The sequence below is a fragment of the Penaeus vannamei genome, chromosome 16 (assembly GCF_042767895.1).
Source record: "Penaeus vannamei isolate JL-2024 chromosome 16, ASM4276789v1, whole genome shotgun sequence".
NCBI classification, from domain to species: Eukaryota; Metazoa; Arthropoda; class Malacostraca; order Decapoda; family Penaeidae; genus Penaeus; species Penaeus vannamei.
Window position 1 is genome coordinate 14,273,463 of NC_091564.1, and position 10,000 is coordinate 14,283,462.

At 32.9% G+C, this 10,000-nt stretch overlaps 1 protein-coding gene across 1 annotated transcript in view; it reads left to right on the forward strand.

Moving 5' to 3' along the window:
* The window catches only part of LOC113815365 (uncharacterized), a 29,092-nt gene extending 25,830 nt beyond the window's left edge, over window positions 1–3,262 (forward strand). Inside the window, exon 4 of the mRNA XM_027367456.2 lies at window positions 1–3,262. This exon is cut by the window's left edge and continues 1,787 nt beyond it. The gene's annotated coding sequence lies outside the window, so the exon portion shown is untranslated.
* Window positions 3,263–10,000: the final 6,738 nt, after the last annotated feature.

Consider the following 10,000-nt stretch of genomic DNA (forward strand, 5'->3'; position numbering starts at 1 on the left):
AAAGACTAACTCCATATTTCATCTAGTCAGTGTCTATGGTATCAACAGTTTCTGTTACTGGTATCTTTTGAAATATAGAGATTATGCTGTATTTACATCGTTACTGACATCAGCATGTTTTATATCAATACTAAACTCCTATTTAGTCATTGACAACCATTTTGAAATCTTGGGTGCACCCTTATTCTTAAGAGCTGTAAGTATGTGAATCTAAGTCACTTTGCTGTGTTAAAAAAGATTTATTCCTTCTTGTTGATTTTGCAGAAGGAGCCAAAGTATATTATTAGAGTAAAAGAATCCACTTTTAATAACCATATATATAGTTTCCTATATAGAAATCAGTAGTATTTAATTGGTTTTCATTATATTGCCTACTAATATTGGCATTATTTTATTTCTGACTTCTGTTGCTTCATCTTCCTTCTTTATGAGTATCAAATATTTACTGATGATACATTTTCATCAGACCATTACTCGACAGTTATTATAATAAAAGCTTTTGCTAGAATTCCTGTAGTGATGTAATGTCAGAGGCAACACCAGTGTCCCTGATTCTGAAGCCATTGTAATGCTTGTAATTTAATGGCAAGGCTTCTCCCAAATCTCAGATGTATGTGTGATTTTGTAGGTGATTGATGCGGCCGATTTCTTCCATTGTTGTATAGCCAGTTACAGCTGTTAACACCTATGCATTCATCCACCATCCATGCAAACTGTGTGTGAAAAGGTTTACTACTGCTGTTTGCACACTGAACACTGGAAGATTTAAAGAACATTCTCTTGTTTGCTACATAAAGCTATCAGAGAATATAGTAGTTGTTTATCAGAGAGTTTTTGCAAATGAAAGGTAAACAGTCTAACTATAGATGGAATACTCAACATTTTTAGCAGTAGGGAGAACTTTTAAATTATGATATCTTTAGCTGGTGATAGGACTTTAACTATAGTTGGCTTAAATTCTTATAAAAGAAAAAAAAAAATCAGAAACAAAAAAATATATATATATATTTTGCACTCTCATGCTGCCTTTCTTGTAATAGTGGCTTTAACTGCTGTAAACTGCAACTGTAGTAATATTGCAAGAGCAGGTGAAGCAAGCAGTAACTGGGTTGTTGTGGGTATGATGTTTTATTAATAATAATATCATTATTTATATTTCAGTGAGGAATGTCATTCATACAGTGTAAATTTTTTGGCAAGAAAATAGAGAGTACTAATGAAAATAAGCACTAAGTTTCAAAAACCAAAGAGTAAAATGGAGCAGCTAATTTATTAAAGAACAACACTGGGCTGAGAAGGATGGAATAACTATGAGGGGCATAAATTTGTAACCAAATTCCAAAATATTTCATGGTGTAGTTTAGGATAGCTTTATTGTAAATCTCATTGCAAGGGATGTTTTATCTTCCAGAATCACATGTGATTATATCATTAATCTTGAGCTATTAGTGTACAGTGTAATATATAACACATGCACACATGTGCATAAGTGCATTTACATTTATACCATGTGTGTATATATGTAATTGTGTATATGCATTTGTATGTGTGTGTGTGTGCATGTATTTTTGTGCACAATGAACTTATCTGTATATTAAAAGGTTCAGATTATTGATTATATCACATATAGAAATATGAGTATGTTGTGATATTAAACTTTTTTTCATGTAGGTTTAGGATGTATCAACATTCATTGAAATTATACACATGCCTCATTATTTAAGTTTTCAGGTAGTTGTAATAAATGTTCTATTCCCCTTCCCTTGTACAGTCTGATTTTGCCCACTTTACCCCAGTTGTCAACCTGTGAATAATAGTAGACCTAGACATTTCTTAAAAAAGAATCAGCTTTTTTTTCTTTTAATCAAATAAATTTTGATGTGATATTGTAAATCTAATGTGGATTTCATATGATTTGCATGGAGAAAGTTCTAATAGGCTGAAACAGAGTATTTGCAAGTGTTTTAGAACCCAGAGTGCTATACAAAAGTAGTGTACAGATCCACGGTGCTCCATGGCATCCAGAATCCAAGATTCATCAATGCTGTTGGAGCGAGTATTAGGAAAGAAATTAGAAGTAGCAGATGTATATAAATTGACAGAACATAAACTTTGTACTTTTTAGGCTTTAGTTTATGAAAAAAATTAACCAAAAAATTGTAGTTAGTTTTAGGAAGAGGAAGCTGTACTTAATGAATCCGACAGTATCCCAGTGCCCGTCACCTTGTAAACTATTTATTATAGGGAATGTTTATTTGCTATGATTGATTATGATTATAATTTTTTTTTATTTAAACTATTTGTGTTTCTGATTTTTCATGTTTTCATCATTTTCATTATTATGTTCTTATTACTTTTCTTTTTAGTATTTTCATCATTATTGCTGTTATCATGATCACCATAATCATCATCACTTTTTCATAAGTGGAAATGTCAATATGATTATTGTCATATATTTAATCATCATGAGTAATATTTTTTATTTTGACATTTTGACTTTTGTGTTATTGTTATTTTTTATGTTATTACTTCCCATTGATTTTTATATTCAATATCATTACTGTTAATCACTCAAGAAATATTTTTTCTTCTTCACTTTTTTCTTTTTGAACAATTCATCAAGCTCATTATTAAAAAAAAATTGAGGTTCTTTAGGTAGACAAGTGGGTAAAATAAAAGTATGTTAGACTGAATATATTCCTTGTATGAATAATTATTTGCCTTGATAAGATTAGATGACTGTAATATTTCTATAATGACAATAAACAAATCTTAGTCATGATATGTATCTTTATGATTGTTAATGGAGTTTATTGTCCAGAACTTTATTTATTGCCACATGATGTGATTAGCACTTTACTTAATTAAGAAGACCTCTATTCTCATTACATTGTGCCTACTATTGTGTCTGTAAATGACAAAGTTTAGCAACTGGCAATTTCTTGTGTGTAAAAGAGAACAGGAATGTTGTTTGGTGTAATTTCTATTTGCAATGTAGAATCCCCTCGGACTTTGGGTAATATATTTTTTCATTTTGTTTGTGAAGTGCAAGTGATAATATGTCTTGTTTGACAGGTAATTCTTTCTTTTCTTTTCTTTACTTTTCGGTGTAGATACTGTTCATTGATCGCTGCACATTCAAGTGGGATTTGTAGGAAATGTTTGTCCCATAGTAAAGGCTGTGTGTAGGTGTCTGTGTGAGAACTTGTGCATGAATGTCAACAGAAATAGAAGCATGTATATTAATAAAGTAATCCCATGAGAACTTGTTATTTTTTCCCAATTTTATTTGAAAATGAAGTATCATGTGTTAGAATTGGCACAAGTCGATTATTCTTGTAAAAAAAAAAAGTATCATCAGATTGAGGATGTAGCAAAAGAATAATACCCTTCATATACTTTACTTTTACAAATACATGAAGTGTTTTTGTTATATATCAAGGATGAACAAGTCAGAGGCTTCCCTTTAGTTGAACACTCCTTCAGATGTAAACGGTTTTCAGATAATTCCCTATAGGTGTGGCATGGTCAACATGTGCTCCCTGTACCTTATAACAGAAAATAATATGAGTGCCATCTGTTTGTGGTCCTTGTCTTGAACTACAGGCTGTCAACATGTTCCCCCCCCCTCCACCCTCTCTCTCTCTCTCTCTGTCTGTCTCTCTCTGTCTCTGTCTCTCTCTCTCTCTCTGTGTGTCTGTCTCTCTCTCTCTCTCTCTCTCTCTCTCTCTCTCTCTCTCTCTCTCTCTCTCTCTCTCTCTCTCTCTCTCTCTCTCTCTCTCTCTCTCTTTCTCTCTCTCTCACTTTGTTTTGTAAATACATATATGTCATGGGCTACTAATTCCCGTCTACAGATTGTGCTTTATGTGTTGAGATGAAGCCATTGACTGTTAATTTATTCACAAGGTATGAAGAACTATATTGCTCCTTACCATGTTGAAAATAGGGTATGTCATGCAATAATCGTTGCCTCTGAAATTGGTTACCCATTGCCACAATCCAGTGAGCTAATGCTTATGGGACCTATAAAGGCTGTACTCTGGCAAAATTGCTGATTCAGGGCCAATGCTGGTCTCACATTGAATACTTTGCTTATTTTGGATTCTCACGGGTCCTATGTATTAATCACAGTTACAAACACACGAATGTCATTAATGAATACTAAGGATTTGAAGAGATATGATCTGTCTGGCAATTCATATTACAAAATATTAGAGAATGTATGGTCAAGATTTCAGCACCAAATAAACAAATCCTATGGGGCCTATGTTTACACAAACCAATGAATGCTCGTGCATTCACGTACCCCCCTCCTCCCCCGCTCCACCATATATGTGTATAACCATATATCATACTAGTATGTAAATCTATCTGTCTATCTATATATTTACCTATCAATCTTGGAATTCATGTCGAACAAATTGCATCAGGAAGAACAAGAAAACACATGAATATACCGAAGGCCTTAATGCTATTGCTTCATCAGGTCTTCAACAGGAAATTAATTAATAAATGCAATATGAATGTACTAATTATATTATAAACATTACTGCTGTCGTACTGGCATTGATATCACATTGTTAATTTAATTATACATCATTATCATTATGTCTATTGATCATCATTTACCATTATAATGCTAAGCATCACTATATGAATAATAGCTTTAACAATAATAATGTCAATTAAGCAACTTAAGCAAATGCAATAAAATATTTTTGTTTTAAGGACAAGTAATGCATAACCCGCAATTCCAGCATGATGTGACATCAGGTGTAAGCTATGAAAATCTCAATTGCCATATTATTTCGTTATTTCTTATACATGTACAGAAGTCGTTGTGCCACGGTAGCTTGGTGTACGAAACAGCTGGTTCTTTTTCAAGTGGTACGATACTTAAACTCGATGGATTTTCGTACGCCCGGCAGCGCCGTTATTCCCCCAGCTGACTTGAAGTAATTGCAACTATCTGCTAATGCTGATAAAGCCTATTGTTTCATGTTGTATCATTGTCGCTACAAAACACGCATCAGGGAACTCTGTATTGTCGTCCACATTTCGATTTTTTTTCTTAATTTCTCATAAAAAGTCAATAAAAAACATTAAAGTCCTTGATATGCTGGCACGGCATTTAATTACAAGCAAACCATGGTTGGAACTTCAAATAAACTGGAAACAAATCCTGACAGCTTTTATACACACAACCCTATATATAACTTTGTTTCTACACACCACTGTTCGTTTCGGAAGACTGTGGAAACTTTCAAATGTATTCCCCAGATTCAATCAAAATATAACTTTTTCTTATTACATTGTTTTTATATGAAAAGTGAAAGTATAATCATAATCACATTATCATCACCATCATCATTAGCATTATCCTTACCCTTATCCTTATTATCATTATCATAATCATCATCAACATGTATATTTACTCGTATACATATATATACATATATACAATACATATATATATATATATATATATATATATATATATATAAATATATATATATGTATATATATATATGTATGTATGTATGTATGTATATATATATATATATATATATATATGTACATATATATATATATATATATATATATATATATATATATATATATATATATGTATGTATATATATATATATATATATATATATATATATATATATATATATATAATGTACTGTAACAGCCTTTTTGTTATGTTTTGAACACTTATTTCTAACAAGAACTATTGTGCTACACTTCCCTGATGAACTATATATAAACGACTGCACCTCCATGTGTGGACAGCCTCATCCGAGGGGTCGGCGGTTCGCGCCCCACCCAGGCGCAAGAAATTGCAATTGTCGTCAGGAGGTTACTGCTGTGGCTGGGCACCACGGTGGTTAAGGACTAAGCTCTGTCGTGTCAGCTAGTACTAACTGACACGTTGAACAAGTCAACATTAGTCGGTACAGTGCAGACTCTCCTCATAGCCAGAGCGAAACTCAGCTTCGCATATCGGACTTATCCATACTTAACATATGTGAATCCCCAACGTAGTACAGTGGTAACGTGTCGGCATTTTCATCAGAAGGTTCTCTGAACGTGTGGCCCTTTAAAAGATGTCATATAAAAATCATTGCTGTTTATAGCTAATAAAGACAGATTACATGTTCAAACTATTATAGTGCTGTATTCACTACATACAAAATCAAAGGAATAGATATACTGTGTATTCTCGAAGAAGAGTTTAATTATTTTTTTTGAATGGAAAAAATATCGCTTACGCATGGTTTATTACATTGTTCACTAGATACAGAATGCTCTAGAAATATATGAAATCCATTTCTGTTGAAAAAATATAAGCACACAATGCCTTTCTAGTAGAAAAATAATGAAAATTGGCGTGCAGCAGACCCTTGCCGTACTCTGGCAGCACAAATCGAACGGGCCTGAGACAGGACTGTGAGCCTGTGAGCTTTTCCGTAGCAGCATATCTGACGTTCTCTAGACATCCGATGATAAAGAAAACATAAAAATAATATTGGACCATATACTATCATAAACAGATGAACATTAGAATACAGTTACAGTATATAGGATCAAATTCTTCTGATCATAAGATTCCCTGCTTTTTTTTCGTTTATTGCACTGCATGAACGACATAAAATGCACCCGCATCTCTTTATAGAAAATGTATTCAATGTATAACAAGAAAATGCGACATTAAACTTGTAAACTTGATTTACCCAAAAGGTATACGACTATTCATAATGTGTGTATTGTACGGCTCAAGGTTTAAAGTCACCATATGTTAGTGTGGCTCCGCCTTTGATGATGCCCAGCTACAAGACTAGCTGGTGACATCAGGTGAAATTTCCGCCGCGATGACTTTCGGTCTACCACACCATATTAATCTATACCAGGATGGTTTCAGCAATTTCCATGTTTAATTTATTTGCGCATGGGAAAATATCTTGTTATTGTCTTAAACACTTTTCTTCTGCATCAAAACATCTGAAGTCATACACAATAACAAAAATACTGCCTTCGGAAAAAAATTCCGCGGTGACGTCTTTTGTTTCCGTTTAGCAGACGAATTTCTATAGAATTCCAAAGACGCTTTAGGTGAAAAAGATTCTCCAGCAGCAAAATATCTATATTGAAAATCTACACTACTATCATATATAATATACAATATAAGGTTTGATATTAATCTGATTTCAAATTAATAGGGGTGTTATTTAATTTTTGGGGGGAGGACGGGGGAAGGTTGGCGAGCTCAATGAACACTGAAATGCAAGTACACCTATAAAGATTTTTTTTTTTTTTTTTAATCAGCTCTTCTAGGAGCATTTTAAAGCTACGACTAGAGCTATAAAGGTGCAATTCAGAAAAAAAGAAATTGGCCTCTGATCCTTGGGGGGAACGGGAAGCCAGAAAGCCAGACCTTGAGGGGGGGGGGGAGCTGGTAATTACCCTTCCAGCCACCACCCAAATGACGTTCCTGTCGGGAGTGTCGCGAGCGAGGGCTAATGACACATTACGGCATTAATGGATTATGTTTTTTTTTGTGTGCTCTTTGGTTTGCTCGCAGTACATGCCACAAAAGCTCGTTTTCTTCGGTTTGATCATTGGGCCCGACTGTAGCAAATCAAAGCATACGAACTTTGAACTATTAAATCAAATGTCGTCATAGACATTTAGACAATTATCTTCTATGATGAATACCCGTATTCGGCATATCGATGTTCCCTAAGTAATTAAGGCATGACAGCGATTGCGCTCTGCAGACGGACTCCAGTTTGCACACACACACATATGAATATATATATATATATATATATATATATATATATATATATATGTATATATATGTATATATATATATATATATATATATATATATATATATATATATATATATATATATATATATAGGCCTGCGTCCTGCAGTGGATTGACTGACTGATGATGATGATGATATATATAGTATATACACACACACACACATCTCCCTCTCTCTCTCTCTCTTTATATATATATATATATATATATATATATATATATATATATATATATATATATATGTGTGTGTGTGTGTGTGTGTGTGTGTGTGTGTGTGTGTGTGTGTGTGTGTGTGTGTGTGTATTTGTGTATGTGTGTGTGTGTTTTCATATCCACTCATACATCCTGGTCCTCATTGTTATGGGAGGGCAAGAATAAATACATAAAAAAAGCAATCATAATGATCACAAATGATACAGTCGATTTGACGAAACCACACCGCGTACCTGAGGCAAAATTGTATAGGATCTGAAGGTCCGCCTGCCGTAAGCCTACTCATGGGATTTCCTGTTCTTCATTGTACTTATAATTTAGTTTTTAGAATCGAATACCCTTTTCGGATTTGGCGCACGCATTAATATGGGGCCAAAAACCATGACTGCCAAAGTTTTATGCAGTTACAAATTGTTCTAGATTGTGCTGTCAAATGTATCGAGTGCTTAGGTACGATCTTCTAAAATAGAAAAGGAGAAAGGTGAGTAAGAGTGGCGGGAAAATAACGATGTTGGTGGTTGCCATAATGGTAGCCTAATGTAGGTAAAAAATGTCCCTGATTTTGCTGCCTTTATTTCAAAATTCAGTGAATGTTATATGATAGCACAACAATCATGATGGTAGAGAGTCGATTATCTCTGTGCTTTATGGTTGTAATTGTGAAAAGATAGTAAAGATTTCAAATTATGATATGTTGTTCATGTGGTCAGTACGCTTCTTCTTGTTCGCTATTTAGTCTTCTTATTCTTGATTTTTCGGTTAGTATTTATGTTTATATTCCAGTATTACAGATATGTGATCATCTTTTACTGACATTAGTGATATTATCTTTTTCATATACCATTTTTGCCTTTATCTCAATTTTCGTTATAAATATTAACATGGTATGGTCGAAGCTAGTTTCTTCATGAGGCACCTGTGTGTTCCATGTAAACCGAATATCAGGCATTCAAGGCGAGACGATATCGAATATAAAACAGCGAAATTCAAACCATTTCCCGACACCGCGAGCTGCGTTGCCAGGCAAAATGAGCGAAATTAGTAGGCAGTGACAGTAACCCCACTAATACTCTTTTTATGGTCTGAGTGGCTTTGTGTTCAGATTTTTTCAAGTATTTCTTTCTTTACAGCCAGTCCCCCTGCTGTAATTCCTGTTATTTGTCTGTTTATTATGTGTATACAAAGGTGACTGCTACTGATAAATACAAGATCAACATTTTGAAAATTGAACGTCGTGTAAAAGGACATAGAAACGTCTTTTAGTCCTTTATGTCATGCAAAATTATCTAAATTTTCTAATTGTTCATTTTTTTATCATACAATATGATGAAGTGTCGGAGAACTTATATGATGTCGATAGTACTCTGGGTTATGAATGGTTTGTGTTTCTTGGATAGAAAATAGTATCATAGACCATTCAGTAATTGGTATGAGTACATCGGCATTAATATCATTTCAGTACCGGGGAATTATCGCTTATCATCATCGTTGATATTCTTATCACAGTCATTATCATCATAATTATCATTATCATTATCACTACCATTATCTTTATCAATGTCATTATCATTATCATCATCATTTTTACTTTTGTCATTATTACTAATATTATTATTTTTATTATTATCACTATCATTATCATTGCCATTAGTAATCCATTATCATTATCCTCATCATCATTTTTACTTTTATCATTATTACTATTATTATTGTTATTGTTATTATTATTATACTTGTTATTATTATTATTGTCATCCTCATTATTACTATCATGATTTTCATTATTATTATCATTGTTATTGTTATTGATACTGTTATTATTATAGTTATTATCATTATTATTGTTATTTTTTTTCATTACTACTACTGCCACTACTATTATCATTATTATTATCGTTACTATCATTATCATTATTATGATTAATAACATTATTATTATCGTTACTATCAT